Source organism: Protopterus annectens, chromosome 5.part1 (assembly GCF_019279795.1).
Source record: "Protopterus annectens isolate FY-2018-M chromosome 5.part1, PAN1.0, whole genome shotgun sequence".
NCBI lineage: Eukaryota > Metazoa > Chordata > Ceratodontiformes > Protopteridae > Protopterus > Protopterus annectens.
This window is the reverse complement of record NC_056736.1, coordinates 485,185,001-485,202,500: the sequence shown is the minus strand read 5'-3', so window position 1 is coordinate 485,202,500 and position 17,500 is coordinate 485,185,001.

Below are 17,500 nucleotides of genomic sequence, written 5' to 3'. Positions count from 1 at the left end.
ACATACAGGACATACAAGACAGACAAGGATTGTGATGGAGACAAAAAGTTGGAGGATACCATGATTGGGGATAGGCAGCAGCACCACATCCAGCTTGAGAACAGCAAGATTCTAGTCTTCACTCACAGAACTATAATCACTGACTCCTGCAGCAGCTTCCTGGTCAGTGCTGGACATGGTGTTGTCTCCTTAATATGACACAAGACATTTTTGACCTTACTGGTATGTGCAGTAAGGGCCCTCTCCATTATATCCTCCACCTGCCTTGTCAGTTCCTGCCAAGTGACAGAATCATCATCTCCACTACTACTGCTCTCAGAGTGTACCATTGCACCAGCAGCTAGGACAGAGATACTGGACACAATTCGGGCAGGTAGAGCAGAGGTTGTGCAGAAATTTCTTACAGGTTATGACCCCAAAGTGCTTGGTTTCTGTGTTGCAATCTGTGGACTTATGATGGGTTGAGCTGCAGTGATCAGTGTACCTCTCTGTGCTGCTGATCATTTATTTTTCAGCAGCAAGTTATGCAAACAGAAGATTTATACAGCATTTTTAAATAAACTTGGTTTGGCAATACATAAACAGTTATGACAATTTACTATTGTGCATCTTTGCCATAGCCATATATTATGGAAAGATATTTATGTGTCATGATATGGGCATCCTGAGACAGTGTAGCATCTGCCTTATGTACATAAATAGCCAACTACTACTACTACCATCACCTAGGAACACAATTTGTGAGAGATGCAATTACATTAGAAACCTAGAGTCCAAGCTCTCTCCCTCACAAGCCAGCATATCTGGCACTGAGAAGGTTGTCAGCACAATCACTACACCTCAAACACCACCCACAATTACACAACACACACCCACATATGTGGAGGTCCTCAAGAAAAATATACCCAAGCAAAGGAGACCTCCAAGACAAAAACCTCTGAGGCAAATACACACATGATCTCCACAGCCCTCCACACAACTTACCACTCATAGTTCACACACCTCAGTCTCACAACCACTAAGGCTTAACCATAATCCCAACATATTAGTCATAGGTGACTCCTTTGTGAGGCACACAGATGTGCCTCTCACCAGGCTGGATAAGTAGAAAGTCACGGTTAGTTGTCTTTCAGGGTCCAGAATCCAACATAACACACACGCACTCAAGTCACTCAACAACAGGTACTGTTATGACTCTGTCATAGTTCATGTTGGGGTGAATGACGTGAGACATACCTCACTGGACTATATGAAGAAAGACATGATTGAACTTGATAAATATGTGTCCCAGGCAGGTATGTCCGTAGCCTTAAGCAGCATTCTACTGTCAACAAGAATGATGTCTGAATACAAACAGAAAATGATTGACTTTAACAATTGACTTAGTTTCTGGTGTCATTCCAGGGAGATCCAGTACCTGACAGCCTGGGAAGATATGATCGACAGACCAAGATGCTTTGTCATGATGGCCTGCGTCTGTCTCACCTGGGCTTCAGGATTCTGGCAAAGGCTCTTGCATCCTTATAGTGCCTTTTTTAGGAAAAGTGATGAGGTTAAAACTACCAACATAAAAATTTCAACAAAATACACAGGCTTATGTAGGCCCTTGGGCCGATAGCCTAGTACCTACCTATGAACCTATAAGTTCTTCATTAGCACTCGTCAAGAAAAATTTTGATGAGTGGATGGGAAATAGGAAATACACCCCGGGGATCACTTCTGTGCCTCTGCTCGACAGTGGCACAGGAAAATAACTTTTTTGGGTGGCGTGAGCCAGTGAACCTTGTTGGCTAGGCTTACGTAGGCCCTTTGGCCGATAGCCTAGTACCTACCTATGAACCTATGAACCTATAAAGGTCATGCTGCTAAACACTAGGAGTCTAACGACGAAACTGCACTCATTGCAAGCATTCCTAATCCTGGAAAATGCTGACATCTGTGTGGTCACAGAAACCTGGTTCAAAGCTTTGGAGAACACTCCAGCCTTACCTGGTTACTCATACTATCATATATTCAGACCCCAAACTGTGGGTAGTAAAGCCAAAGGAGGTGGAGTTTCAATATATATTAAAGACATACATATCTCCAGGCTGGTCAAACAGTATGATGCACAGGAGACACTCCAGGTGCAGTTAACTATTGACAAGACCCCTATACAAATAATAGCTAGCTACTGGTCCTCAAATCTGACCCAAGATGCCTAAACTGCCTATCTAGACCTCTTTGAATCTATCAAGATCCAACCCTTTACCCTGATCCTGGGTGACTTTAACTACCCAAACATAGATTGGAAGAACTACTCTCGCCAGAACACAAATACGCAGAGATTCCTCAATTTTACAAATGCAATTGCTTTGGAACAGCTAGTTGATAGCCCTACAAGAGGTGATAATATCTTGGACTAGGTACTAACCAACATGAGTAGCCACAGCAGCATCCATGCAGTATCATCCTTCCTTGTAAGATCCGACCATAAAGCAGTCATGTTTGAAGTGACCCTCTCCCCAGTCCCCCCCTAGCAATGATCAATCAAAAAAACTTCTCCAAAGCTGATTACAGCCTTCTTGGGGATGGTATAAACAGGTTCACAGCCCCCTCCCCCTATTTAAGAATTGGCACCAGTATCCAAAACTATACCAAATTACTATATGACCATTTATATAGATGCAGGGAATCAGGAATACCTGATAGGACTAAATCATCCTCTGCAACGAAGAGTAAGCCTGTCTGGTGGACATCTGCAATAAATAAACTCTATAACAGAAGAAAAAAATTGCTGACCAGGACCCAAGAAGGAGCAGGTGCCCAGTCAGAAGCAATCTCTCTTTAGCCTAAACAAGTAAATAAAAGCACTAGTGAAATCCTCCAAAGCAAACTTTGAGTCCAAATTGGCCACATCTACTAGAGACAATCATAAGGCCTTCTTCACATATGTCCGTAATCTCAAAGGTAGCTCCATATCCATCCAGAACTGATAGTTAAGGACACCACATATACAAATGCCATAGATATAGAAAACTTGCTGGCTGTCAGATTCAGCGAAAATGTCACCACTCTGCCCCCCATCAGTAAATAAGGACATTCCTAGTATCTGCCCCCTTCCCCTTATATCTAGGGATCAGGTCATCACTGCTCTCTCAAAGGCAAAAAATACAGACTCCATGGGACCTGATAACATCCCAGGCTGCAACCTCCATGAACTCAGGCATGACCTTGCAGCACCACTAGGCTCCCTATTCAACCAAAGCCTGAGTACCGGTTTTGTCCCAGCTGAGTGGAAGACAGCCACTGTCATCCTTTTACACAAAGGGGGAGTGTCCACTGATCTAGGAAATTATAGACCCATAAGCCTAACTAGCCTGATCTGCAAGGCCATGGAATGGATTATTATGGACCTCATAAACAAGGACATTGGCAACCTCCAAACACTTGATCCCACAAAGTTTGGCTTTGCAATGGGAGGTCATGGCTGTTAAATTTGGTCGACTTTTTTGAGACAGTCACTGAAGCCATGGATGAAGGACAGACAGTGCACACTGCCTACCTTGACATGGCCAAAGCTTTTGACACTATTCCCCACTCAGGCATAACGGATAAACTCTCAACTAGGCATCAATCCATATGTTACCAGATGGGTAGCCAACTCGTTCACTGATAGAACCCACCTAGTTAAAATAGGGGAAGCCACCTCAAACAGTAGACCCGTATTGAGTGGAATACCTCAGGGTTTGGACTTGGGGCTTCTATTATTTGGGATATACTTTTCTGAGGTACAGGCCAAAACCAGTTGGCTATGGCTGACCAAATTTTCAGATGACTACAAGCTGGGTGCTGTCATTAATTATCCAAGTGGCATGGACATCCTCCAAGAGGGTATCACCCAAACAAATGACTGGTGCCAGAAACATGGCCTCAAGCTGAATACAAAAAAATGCATCATCATCCCCTTTGAGGAGAGAGATGTCCCCACAAATTATCACATTAATAACAGCGTTCTAACTATGCAGTCAATCGTGAGGGATTTGGGCACCCAGATTGATAGCAGCCTGACTTTTGACCACCATGTTGCTTCCATTGTATGGAAAGCTTTCTATATGGCCCACCTCATAAGTAAGGTTATCTCATCCAGGGACAAGGAGGTCATAACATCCCTGTATTTTTCCCTTAAAAGGCCCATTATTCAGTACAATGCCTCATTTGGCATGTACCTCGCAAAGCACATGCAGCAGCTGGAGAGACCACAGAGGTTCTTCAACAGGAGAATCCAGGGCGTCAAAAATCTACCATACACAGATAGGCTAAAAGCCCTATCCCTAACTCTGTTTCATACAGACTCCTCAGAGGTGACCTCTGTCTGGCATACAAGGTGATCTCGGACCCCGCCTTGATGGGACTGCTGCGTATCCACAAGTCAATGTAACCCACACATGCAGCCTCAACCTGGTCTCTGACATCAATAGGACTTTGTCAAAAATCTACCATACACAGGCTAAAAGCCCTATCCCTAACTCTGTTTCATACAGACTCCTCAGAGGTGACCTCTGTCTGGCATACAAGGTGATCTCGGACCCCGCCTTGATGGGACTGCTGCGTATCCACAAGTCAATGTAACCCACACATGCAGCCTCAACCTGGTCTGTGACATCAATAGGACTTGCTGGTGGGACAGATTTGTGTTCCAGATACTCCCAAATCTATGGAATAAACTTCCTCCTCACATCAAGCAGAGAACCTTTTTACCCCTTTTTAAGTGCAATCTGGATAACTGGATGGGAAATAGAAAATACATCCCTGGAATTCCACCCATGTCCCTGCTGGACAGGGGCATCGGGTGCTGATTTGTCTATGCATGGGCTAAACTCTTGGCTAGGCTTATAAGGACCTCAGGGCAAATAGACTAGTAAATTCCTATGATCCTATGATCCTATGAAAACAAATCTCATGCTATGGTATAAGAAACAGCATACTTTATTTTGCTATGATGGATAGGAATTATGCATTCTAACTTAATAATTGCTATTTCCATAATTTAATTCTTTCTGACGTATTATTGTTGTTAATATTTTATAAGTACTGATCCAGTAATAAGTAATTGCAGCTTCTGAGTAATGAATTCACATGTAGTTAAGCTGGAGTTCTCATTTCCTAATGCAAACAGGAAGTATGCATGCTGGAGATGAAGGCAGAGGTACGCCTGCTCAAAATGCTAGTGCTTGAGGGAAGGAAAATAATGTCCTGGCTCAAATTTGGACCTGAATTATACTTAACCCATGCCTCTCTAAGGTGAGTTAATCTTTTCTGGAAACACCTCACAGTTTGCAGCTATCTCCTCTACAACTGCACAGTAAGAAAAAGAAAGGACATACACATGAAAGTATAATGAGTGCCTGTGTTGTCTGGCTGGAATATTAATGACATATCATAGACAGGTTGCGGGTCAGTATAGTTATACAACTGGAGGTGCTACTAGTCCTAAATTCAGCATCCCATTCACTTTGAGGGTCATGCTTGTGCTTTTTAATGTTAACTACAGTGGTGATGTCATTGATCCCCAGTCCATGGAATGCTTGTTGCATTGGAGACAGCCTTTTCTAAGCTAGTGAAAGCCTCAGCCTTATACTGAGACAGCGTATAATGCCCCTGCAGCAGCCTATGGCTGTAGCACTTCATGAGGAGTACCACAATTATATTGGAATCCGACATCTGACCTTTTTGCTATAACAAAATGTGTCTGAATCTATTATCATTGCTATTTTTGTGCATTAATGGTATTGCCAACTGCATTTGTATAATTGAAAGCAGATAAATTCCTTGGCGTGCACACTGACACTATTTACATCACATAGCAGTATGGGTGCACAGTATGGTATTGAGCTTTGCCATGTGTGATGTTCACCTGATTGACATAGGTTCAAGTGTTCAACAATGGAATATTTAATGGCATGGTTTTTAATATTTACAACTTGTATGGATAAAGATGAGTTATGACAGATTGTGATGTTGGGGCTTATACAGTGTTACAATATTATTGTACCAGATGGGAATAGATCCCATGTGGTAAAGCATGCAAAAATTGAAACTTACTTTATTAGCTTACGCTGCCATAGAAGAACTACCTTTTCAGGATGTAAATTAGACATTTAGTAATTTCAGAATAAATGAAGATGTACTTTAATGAGGCTTGCATTTGTGCCATTTAAATTACTTCTATTGAATGCATTCCTATGTAAAAGTCAGTATTTCTGTCTGTAAATGTACTTCAGCTGGATGCAGTTGAATGTGCTGATTAATACAACACATAACTGTGCTGAACACATAGGATATGTGATGATATGTGATCAGTCTTGCTGATTACAACAAAAGTAATGAGCCCATCATACATATGCAAGTGAATTTCATATTAAATATCATCAGTGTCATGTCAAAGAAATTGAACATACTTTTGCTTGATGTTATACATGACACATTAATAATATATGCTGAGTAGAAACATTTTTATTATTCAAGGATGAGTGATACATTACTTACAAGAAACAGGTTTAAAATTATCATTTTTTTAAAAGTGTCTTGTCGTTGGATTTAACTGTTAATCAGCTGAGTTCTTTATCTAAAAGTTTTGTGACAGCTGGAATTTCTCCACTCAGTACTGTCTAAATTGCTAAGGAAAGTGCACCATTGACAGGTGTGTTTGCTCTACCTCAGGCACCCTATACTAAATTTTCAATTTTTCCTTAGGTAGTGAACCATGTTTGTGTGCTGTCAAGCAGAGAGCAAATGCAACTTAAAATTACAACAAAAGAAATGTATGTAATATTAATAATTGCAGCATGATCACTAAACAGGATTCAACCTATGCTTCATGTGCCTTATGTCTCTCAATTCACATGAGGTGCACCTTGTTGCATAGGTTCATGGGGTCATTGGTAGTTACTAGGCTTATGACCCAAGAGTCTTTGCAAGTCTAGCCATATTTATCTGGATTTACCCCGATTATAGATACTGTGGTATTATAGATATTTAGGTTATTAGAGTTTAGAGATGTATGAGGCTAATACCGAATGCCTCTGTCCATGAGGGCAGATGGAATTTGTCCTCTCAGAACTATCCAGAATACTCAGCCTAATCTAAATTGATCACTTTTTCCTTTGGTATTTAACTATTTGTGTGCACTGCCAAGTGGAATGCAAATGCAAAACAAAATGACAAAAAAGAAAATTACATATTATGTATGATTGTAATTGTTTTCTCTAAACAGGATTTGAGCAATGCTTTGTGTAATTTATTTCTTTTAATTCACATGAGACACACCTTGTGCCACCGAGATAGGTATGTGACAGGTGGAATTTCTCCTCTCAGTATTGTCTGGAGTGCTGATGAATGCACACCATTGCCATGTCTGCTTGTGCTACCTAAGGTAGCCTAATCTAGCTTTTTCACTTTTTTATATAGGTAGTGAACCATGTGTGCTTGCTGAGAAGTGGAGAGTATACATAAATTAAAATGACAACAAATGTAAATTACGTATTATGAATAATTGCAATGTGATCTCTAAACAGAATTAAAACAATGCTTCATGTGTCTTATTTATCTATTTTCACTTTGGTTACACCTTGTACAACAGGGTTTGACATCTGTCAGGTGCATTAGTTGAAGTAAATGTATATGCTGCAGTGGGCCTTGCAATGATGACAGGCATATTTGCTCTACATAAGGCAACCTAAACAAATTTTTTCACACTTTCCCTTAGGCAGCGAACCGTGTTTGCATGCTGTTGAGCGAAGTGGAAATGGAAAAGACATTAGAAAATAAATATATGATAGAGAAAAAAGCAGAAAAACGATTTATTTTTATTTATTTTATTTTATTATTTTACATTTGTTAACCAGGAAAGTCCAACTGGATACAGGTCCATTTTCAGCAGAGGCCCGGGGAGAAAAGTTCCAATTACATAAATTGACAAGTTCACAAAGACAGGTATTTCTATTCAGGTAGTTAAAATATTAACACTGACAGCGTATTAGATAATTTAGAGGTAAATATGACAACTTAGGGAAAAGATTGGATGATATATTCAGAACATGACATGTTATATAAAGAATCAATTCTACAGTTAGAAGACAGAAAAGTCATGAATGGCTATATGTACCAATAGCCAGAAAAGAAGTGCACTCAAGTGAAATATTCTTCCTTCTCATATCTTCTTGCAAGATCAGACATGTATTTTGTGGAACACATTATCAGACTTGTAGTTAATGACAATTAATGTGAAAACTGACATGCAAAGGATCATATGTTGTTAGCAATAGTTACAGCAGTTGCTCTTTAAACAACAACAGAATGGTATTACAAAATGTGAAGAAATATATGTTCAGGCATCCCTCTGTAAGATTATCATCTAACCAGATTTGAACCATGCATCAGATGTCCTTCATTTCTGAGCTCACTGCACTTATACCTTGTGCCTCAGAGAAATTACATGTCAGGTATAATTTCTTTCTGGATTGCTGATGGCCATGCAATACCATCATACTGGTTTGTGGTACATAAGGCAGCACAAACTAAATGTTGCACCTTTTTCCATATGCTGTGAAAATGAGGCAATGCTTATCAAAGGCATTCAAATAGCTTGTTGGGAATAACAACTTGAGGATACTTGAAATAAATCCCACTGTACATCTAGCAATGAGCAGAGCTAGTACTTTATTACAGTGATGCACTCAAATGTCTCAGATCTCATTGTCACATCAGTACTGTCATGTAGGTGTGACAATATCAAACTTTAGCTAATGGATGGGAATATTGAAGGGCACAGGGAACAGCAGGAATGTTTTCTCTGTTCCCATAACACATACGTTTAATATTTACATAATTTTAAACGACAGTTCCCACTCATGGCTAAATCATTGTGCAAAGATGTTAATACTTTTAACCAAAAGTTAGGTATTGCATCTGTGCCAGGGGTTTTCCAATTAGAGGCTTTTCTTAACTTTGCTTCAATTTCCCTGGGTTTTACTTCATCCTATTTCATAACCTGTACCTTTAAACTTCTTATTCTCTCTTTTACTTCTTCTATCCATTTAGCATCTTTGCTATATTCCACAGGATCTTTATACCTACTTCTCCAAAATATATCTATTTCATCTTTTTCTGGTGGTCTTTCAATTCCTTTTACCTTGTTTCCTAGTTCTCTACAAAACTTTTTTGGATCATCAATAAATTGTTTATTTTGTACTTTTCCTTAAAATTTATCTGCATATCTTCTATATTTTCCCACCTCTGCTTAGATTTTTAGTTTGCTATTTGCTATAGTGCGTGATACATCCTGATCTGTTCTAATACTTTGCATAGCTTTTATCACAGCTATATTTTTACATATTTTTGTTGCCCTATTCTCTCTCTTCTATACTCTTCTAACAGTGACACTTCTTGTCTTAATTGCTTTGTAGTTTTCTCTACTAGATACTTTGGTTCATAAGTTCATAGGTGTGTACTAGGCGAATGGTCCTGGGGCCTTTACAAGCCTAGCCATAGGATTAACATGGCATAGTGCCACCTGACCTTAGTTCCCAGTGTCGCTGTTGAGTAGAGCCACTGGTGTTATCCCTGGGGTGAATTTTCTGTTTCCCATCCACTCATCAAGATTCCTCTTGAAGAGGGTCAGTGAGGTGCTCTGCTTGACATGTATTGGAAGTCTGTTCCATAGCATGTGCAGTCTCTGGGTTATGAACCTGTCCCTCCAGCATGTTCTGCTAATTGTGGTAATGAGGCTGAGGTCTCTGGAGTGTGTGGCATGGAGAGATTGGGATTTCTTTAGATGTAGCATTTCTAACAGAGCTGGGTCAGACATGGCTTTGTAAGTCAAGCAGAGATAGCCTCTAATTAGGCGATATGAGAAAGAGAATAGTTGGAGTTTTTTGAGTCTGTCCATATAGGACAAGTGTTTAAGACCTAGGATCCCCTTTGTGAGGTACTTTTGCGGCCTCTCCAGTTGTTGCAGGTGTCTAGTGAGGTACATGCCAAATGGGGCATTGTACTCATTGATTGGCATAATGAGGGAAGAGTAGAGGGAGACAATGACCTCTTTCTTCCTGAATGCAAAACCCTTAGTAATGAGATGTGCCACATAGAAGGACTTTCTGACCACAGTGGCAATGTGGAGATCAAAAGAGAGTTTGCTGTCAACCTGTGTTCCCAGATCTCTTATAATGTCTTCTGTGCTCAGTGGACTACCGTTGATGTGGTAATTCATGGGAACTGGGTTTTTTCCAGAAGGGATGATGACACATTTTATGGCATTGAGCTTAAGGCCATGGTTCTGATCCCAGTCATTGGTCAAAGTGAGGCCATTCTGTAGGATGTCAACATCACTTGGGGAGTTAATAATAGCTCACAACTTGCAATCATCTGTGAACTTTGTCAGCCAGAGTCCCTTCGCATTGGCGTGGACTTCAGAGAAGTAGATACCAAACAGGAGGGGACCCAGGACCGAAACCTGTGGGACTCCACTCATGACTAATCAGCAGTCTGACTTGGAGTCAGCTTCTTTCACACTGTGGGTTCTGTCTGTGAGCCAGTTTGAAACCCACCTAGTGATATAGGGGTCGATGCCAAGCTTAGTGAGTTTTTCTATGATTCTTGAGTGGAGAATGGTATTAAAAGCCTTGGCCAGATCAAGGTAGGCTGTATGAACCACCTTGCCTTCATCCACAGCTCTGGTGACTGACTCAAAGAAGTCGACCAAGTTGAGCAGGCATGATCTACCCTTCACAAAACCAAACTGTGTGGGATCCATAGTTTGGGGATTCCTTATATCCTTGTTTATTAGGTCCATGATGATATGTTCCATAGATTTGCATGTCATACTTGTCAAGCTAATGGGGCAATAGCTTCCAGGGTCTGTAGTCGCTCCTCCTTTGTTGAGAGGGATGACTGTAACAGTGCACCATTTGGCAGGGACAAAGCCTGAGGTGAGGCTGTGATTGAACCAGGGCACACAGGTGAGGTGCCAGTTCACTCTGTAGTTCATATAGAACACAACCAAGATATTGTCAGGTCCCATAGATGCTGTATTCTTGGCCTTGGACAGTGCTGTTTTAACCTGTGCAGCAGTAATACTGGGTGCCTGACAATCTACTGGTATTGTGATTGGTCCTTTATTGGGGGTAAAGTTGGCACTGAATCTGTCGGCCAGTATACTGGCAATATCTGTTGGCTCGGTATGGGAGGTACCATTATGCAGTAGCTCAGAGCAAATTTGGGTATTGCCGTGGAGATTCTTTACATAACTATAGAAGGGCTTGTGGGTGTCTTTACTATCTGCTGCAATTCTGTTTTCATACCTAGCTTTAGAGGATTTGATGAGGGATCTCAACTTTTTGTTGAGGCAGATAAGGGAGCTTTTCCAGTCTTGGGACTTCACCTTACTCCACATCAATTTCCTCCTTCTGTTGAAGAGTTTGTTTATGGCAGGGGACCACCAGATTGGCTTCCTTTTTTGGGAGGAGAGTATCTTGGCTCTATTGGGTATGGCGAGATCCATGCATTTGTGTACTTGTTCGTACAGTGCATTTGTGTATGATTCTGCAGTCACGTGACTATTCTCCATTTGCATGGGTGCCGTGAAGTTAGCCACCTCTGTTTTTACGATCCAAAAGTTAGCTTTGGCGAAGTTTTTCATGGTAGTTACCTTTGCTGGGGGTTTGGGATGGATGTGGATTTCCAAAGTGATTAGTTTGTGGTTGGATCTAACCAGGGAGGAACTGACTATTGGTGTAGAGCAATGGTCGGTCATGTTAGTAATAACCAGGTCAAGGATGTTGCTACCTCTAGTGGGGGTAAGAACGAGCTGGTCCAAGGAATTGGAATTACAGGAAACTTTGGGCAAGTGTATTGGTACATGAGAAGTTTACCCAGTTAATGGAAGGGTAGTTGAAGTCACCTAGTAAGAGAGTGTTAGGGTGGAATCTAATATTCTCCAGTGTACTTTGGAAAATGGAGTGTGAGTCGTGGGACATGGTTGGGGACCTATAGCAGGCTACAACCTGAATCGCTGTCTTACCCAATGTTAGCTGCACCTGAAGTATCTCTGATGCGTTATGTTGGGATACCATTCTGGAGGTGTGTGCATCCTTTATGAATATGGAAACACCACTGCCTTTGGAGCTTTGGTCTAAGTTCTGGGGTCGAAAGGTGTGGAATGAGTTATAGCCTGGTAGTGCAGGGGTGCTTGCTGCTCCCTTGAACCAGGTCTTTGTTACAGCACAAATCTCAATGTTCTCCATTTTAAGGAGTGTCTTGATCAAGTGCATTGTGAGATTTAGACTTCTAGTGTTGAGCAACATGACCTTTAGATTGCATTTGTTTATAGCTGTTATGGTGGTAATTTTGTCTTTGGAACACCACCTAAAAAAGGCACTATGGGGTGGCAACAGCTTTTGCCAGAATCCAAAAGCCCAGGGGTGACAGATGCAGGCCATCTCTGGCAAATCATCCAGGTCTGTCAATCATGTCATCCCAGGCAGACAGATAATGGATCCCCTTAGAATGACACCAGAAACCTAGCCACTTGTTGAAATCAATCATTTTCTACTTGTACAGTGGTATCATTCTGGGTGATGGTAGGATGCTGCTCAGGGCTAGGATCATACCCACCTGGGCTACATAATCTGAGAGCTCCTTCATGTCTCTTTTCATGTAGTCCTGGGAGGTACATCTCAGGTTATTCACACCCACATGTACAATGACAGAGTCATATTTGTACCTCTTGTTTAGTGATCTGAGTGCATGCATTATGTATCGGATCTTGGCACCTGACAGGCAACTGACTGTTACTTTCTCCTTATTCAACCTAGTGAGTGGGACATCAGTTTGCCTCACTATCAAGTCACCTATGACTAGTGTGTTCGGCATGCTGTTTTGCCTTAGGATCTTTGGTTGAGTGGCACACTGTTTAGGGAAGTTATGTGTCTCGTGATTAGTTTTGTGTTGTGATGGTTGAGTGCATTTCTGCCTTGGAGGGCTCTGCTGCTTAGGTAGATTTTTATTGAGAGCCTCAGCGAAGGTGGGTGTGTGGTTTGTGTTTTTATATGAAGGCAGTGCTGGTGTCTGTTCCGGAGGGCTATGTGTTTCATGTGGTGTGGTGCAGGTATTTACCTTCTCCTCTTGACCAGCTGTTCCGGTCTTGGCAGGAGAGTGCGTGGCTTCCAATTTGGATATATAAGTGCATCCCTCGCAAGTCTGAGTGTTGAAAGGTAAGAAGAGAGGGTTGTTGGTGTACATGAGGCAGTTGCTACATTGCCTCAGGATGCCCAAATTCAACAGTTAATAGAAGAAAGCACCATGACTGTATTCCATTTCTCCCCATTCCTTTTCCTCACTACCCTGTTTTCTTGTGGTACAACTTTATAAATTATTAATTTAGCTGCACAGTAATATATCATATTTACTTTTGTTATATCGTGTGGATTTCTATGGACAGCCCTAATTACTGTGTTCGTTTGTTTTATCAAACTTCTGACTTTTTTGGTTTTATTGAGCTTCTGCAGGCTATTTCTTTCATAGATCCTACTATGTCTATCTATCTCTATTAAATAAAGCAACTCTTCCCTTAGCTCATTTTCTTCTAAACTGAGGGCACATTTTTTTTGTTTTCCATTTCTTACTTCTCCATTACTAATCTCCTTTTCTACTTTTCCTCTTTGTCTTCTTATTTTTTTGTATTCTAAAGTTTTCCATGTCTGGATTCCTTTGTCTGTATTTCTCTTTAAGTATCTTTGGTGTTGCTCTTCTTTTATTGATTAGTGTTTCTTTCTCCTTTGCATAGATATTACACCATATTAAATCTCTTTTTCTATCCCGTGCCCATATTTCTTCTTCACGTCTCCTGCTTCTCCTGTTTCTTCTTACTTTGGGGACTCGTTCCATCATGCTGTGATGTAACCTGAGTTAGACCTTCTACACTAAATACTTCACTTCACAGGCACTCCATAACTTCAACTTCTATGTGGTAGTAACTGTGGCCATTAAGCCAGCAATTCAGTGATAGGACTGCCACTCTCCTAAATCACTCAGTGTACTTTCAGAATGTTTGGTAAATCTTTTTCCCTTGACACACCCTCAATAGGTATACATCAAAGAAGAGAGACTCAAAGCTGACTGTTACTGCAGTCAGAATAATTAGACACCTGCAAACCATTAAGAGGGAACACTTCTCAGTGCTTGTCCTTGCATTGTTAAGGCATCAGTGTGTGATCTTTTACACCATGTTTACATTCCCTTCAGTTTGTGCAGATTGTGGTACTCAGGAATACTAATGATTTCACACCTCATTTGCATGCTCACAATGCTCACAGGGCTGACTACATACTATATACAGATAATCATGTAGTCAATGCTCTTATATCATGCTGGGGATACCGTTTGGATCCAAAGAGCTCAATACTGGTAAAAACACAACTTTTAGAGAATTATATATTTTCTACACTGCTGTATTGTCAATGTATGTATTTATTTCTTGCATAATGTTTTTATACCAATTAAAAGATGCATTGCATTCACTGCTTGGTTTTATCTTATAGGTTCATAGGTTCATAGGTTCATACTAGGCTATCTGCCCGAGGGCATTTATAAGCCTAGTCCATAGTTTTGTGGCTTACGCCACCCCTTTAGTTTGGAGAAACTATGCCCATTATTTTGCTGTGCCTCTGTCGAGCAGTGACACTGAGGTAACCCCTGGGGTGTATCTGCGATCTCCCATCCATTGGTCAAGATTCCTCTTGAACAAGGCCAGCGAGGTGCTCTGCCTCACATAAACCGGGATTTTGTTCCACAGCATAGGGAGTCTTTGGGTGATGAATCTATCCCTCCAGCACGTCCTATTAATAACCGTGTCGAGGTTTAAGTCTCCGCCCTTGTGGCCCTGAGGGAGCTAGATTTTTTGAGATGAAGCATGTACATCAAATCTGGGTTTGACATGGCCTTGTATGTCAGGCATAGGTCACCTCTGAGCAAGCGGTAAGCAACTGAATATAACTGGAGTTCTTTCAGTCGGGCAGCATAAGACAGATTTTTGAGACCCTTTATCCTTTTGGTGAGGAACTTTTGTGGCCTCTCCAGCTGCTGCAAGTGTCGGGTCAGATACATCCGAATGGGGCATTGTACTCGATCATTGGTCTGATGAGTGATGAGTATAGGGAGACTATGACTTCCCTTGATCTAGATGTGAATCCCTTCATGATAAGGTGGGCAATGTAGAAGGTCTTCCTAACTACTTTAGCAATATGAGTGTCGAATGAAAGGCTACTGTCAACCTGGGTTCCCAGGTCCCTAATAACTTCTTCTGTGTTCAGGGGATTGCCACCTATATGGTAGCTAGGGGTAACCTTATTTTTCCCGAAGGGTATGACTATGCATTTCTTGGCATTTAACTTTAGGCCATGGCTCTGGCACCAGTTATCCATTTCTGTGAGACCCTTCTGAAGGATATCTGTGTTGGATGTGTTTTCAACTACAGCCCAGTTTGCAGTCATCTGCAAACTTTGTCAGCCATAACCCTCCTGTGTTTGCTTGTACTTCAGAAAAGTAGATGCCAAACAAGAGTGGGCCCAGGACTGAGCCCTGTGGGACACCACTTGTGACAGGCTTTGAGTCTGACATGGCGCCAGCAACTCTGACCCTGTGGGTTCTGTCACTCAGCCAGTTTGCAACCCATCTTGTAATGTATGGGTTTACATTTAAGTTGATGAGCTTTTCAATGATACCTGAGTGAGGTATTGTATCAAAAGCCTTCGCCAGGTCTAGGTAGGCTGTATGGACTGCCTTTCCCTCGTCAATGGCCTTGGTGACTGTTTTGAAAAAGTCAACCAAGTTTAAAAGGCATGATCTGCCTTTGACAAAGCCAAACTGGGTTGGATCCAAAGTCTGCAAGTTCCCTATGTCTTTATTTATGAGATCCATTATGATCCTCTCCATGGCTTTGCAGATAAGGCTTGTCAAGCTAATGGGACGGTAATTTCCAGGGTCGGTGGTGGCACCGCCTTTGTGGAGTGGGACCACAGTCGCTGTGCGCCACTCCCTGGGTACGTATCCGGAGGTGAGACTAAGATTAAACAGCTGTCCTAACTGTGGGTTTAATTCCTCGTTGAGTTCATGGAGCACACAGCCGGGGACACCATCAGGTCCCATGGATGCTGTGTTCTTTGCCTGGAGAGAGCAGTTCTCACCTGGGCGTTAGAGATGTTTGGGGGCTACAATCATTTGGTATAGATATCTCTCCTTTAGGGAGTTTGCACTGAACCTGTCAGCCAGTATGTTGGCAATGTCTGTAGGATCAGTAATCTTCACATCATTTTGAACTAATTCTGAGCATATCTGGGAGTTTCCTCCTAGGTTTCTGACATAGCTAAAGAATGCCTTATGGTTTGTCTTTAGAGTCCTAGCTATTTTTTCTCAAAATTAGCTTTGAATGATTTTATGAGAGCTCTTAGCTTTTTACTTATAGTGATCAGCGGTGTCTTACCTTTTAAGGATTTTGCTCTATCTTGTAGTAGCTTTCTCCTTTTGTTGTAGAGTTTGTTTATGCCTGGGGGGTCCCCACTGGACGCTTGCCTTTGGTACAAAGAGTCTTTTGTTTTCTTGGGATTGCCTGATCCATGCAGCCTGCAGGTGCTGGTAGAAGGCATTTGTAAGTGATTCAGCGGTTTGAGTAATGTTAACTTGCTCAGTGGCCTTAAAGGAGACCACACTAGTCTTAGCGGTGAGTGAGTCGGCGAGGTAGTTCTTTACTGTGATCTTTTTCATTTTTTGGGTGGGGGTGATGAGGACCTCCAGCGAGATTAGTTTGCCTTAACCACACTACCACACTAGTCTTTGAAAGTGAAGTCTCGAGAGTTCTTTACTGTGATCTTTTCATTTTTTTGGGTGGGGCGGGATGAGGACCTCCAGCGAGATTAGTTTGTGATCAGATCTCACCAGTGAGGGTATACTTCCGGCATTGAACATTGTGCTCCCATGTTCGTGATGATGAGATCAAGTATGTTTTCTCCTCTTGTGGGGATGGTGACTAGCTGTTCCATGGCATTTGAGTTTATGAATTCCAGGAACTTTTGGGCTAGAGTGTTTGGGCTTGAGTAGTGTTCCCAGTCTATATTAGGGTAGTTGAAGTCACCTAGTATGATGGTGTTCGGAGATACATTTATCTCCTCCAGTGCTTTCAGGAAGGCCATATGAGGTTCCTGAGTTTCAGGGTGGCCTTGTCCTTGATGAATATGGATATCCCTGTCCGGGTTTTGGGGCCGGAATGCATGATATGAGGTAAAACCTGATAGCTGTTTTGAATGACACCAGAGTTTAAGCTACCTCTGGCCACACAAGAAAATGGAGGAACACAGAGCCAAAATACAAAGCCAGAAAAAATAAAATCTGATCACTGGACTGGAACAACTAGGAAGGAAAGTTTTTTTTTTTTTTTTTTTTTTTTGTTTTTGCAAAAAAAAAAAAAAAA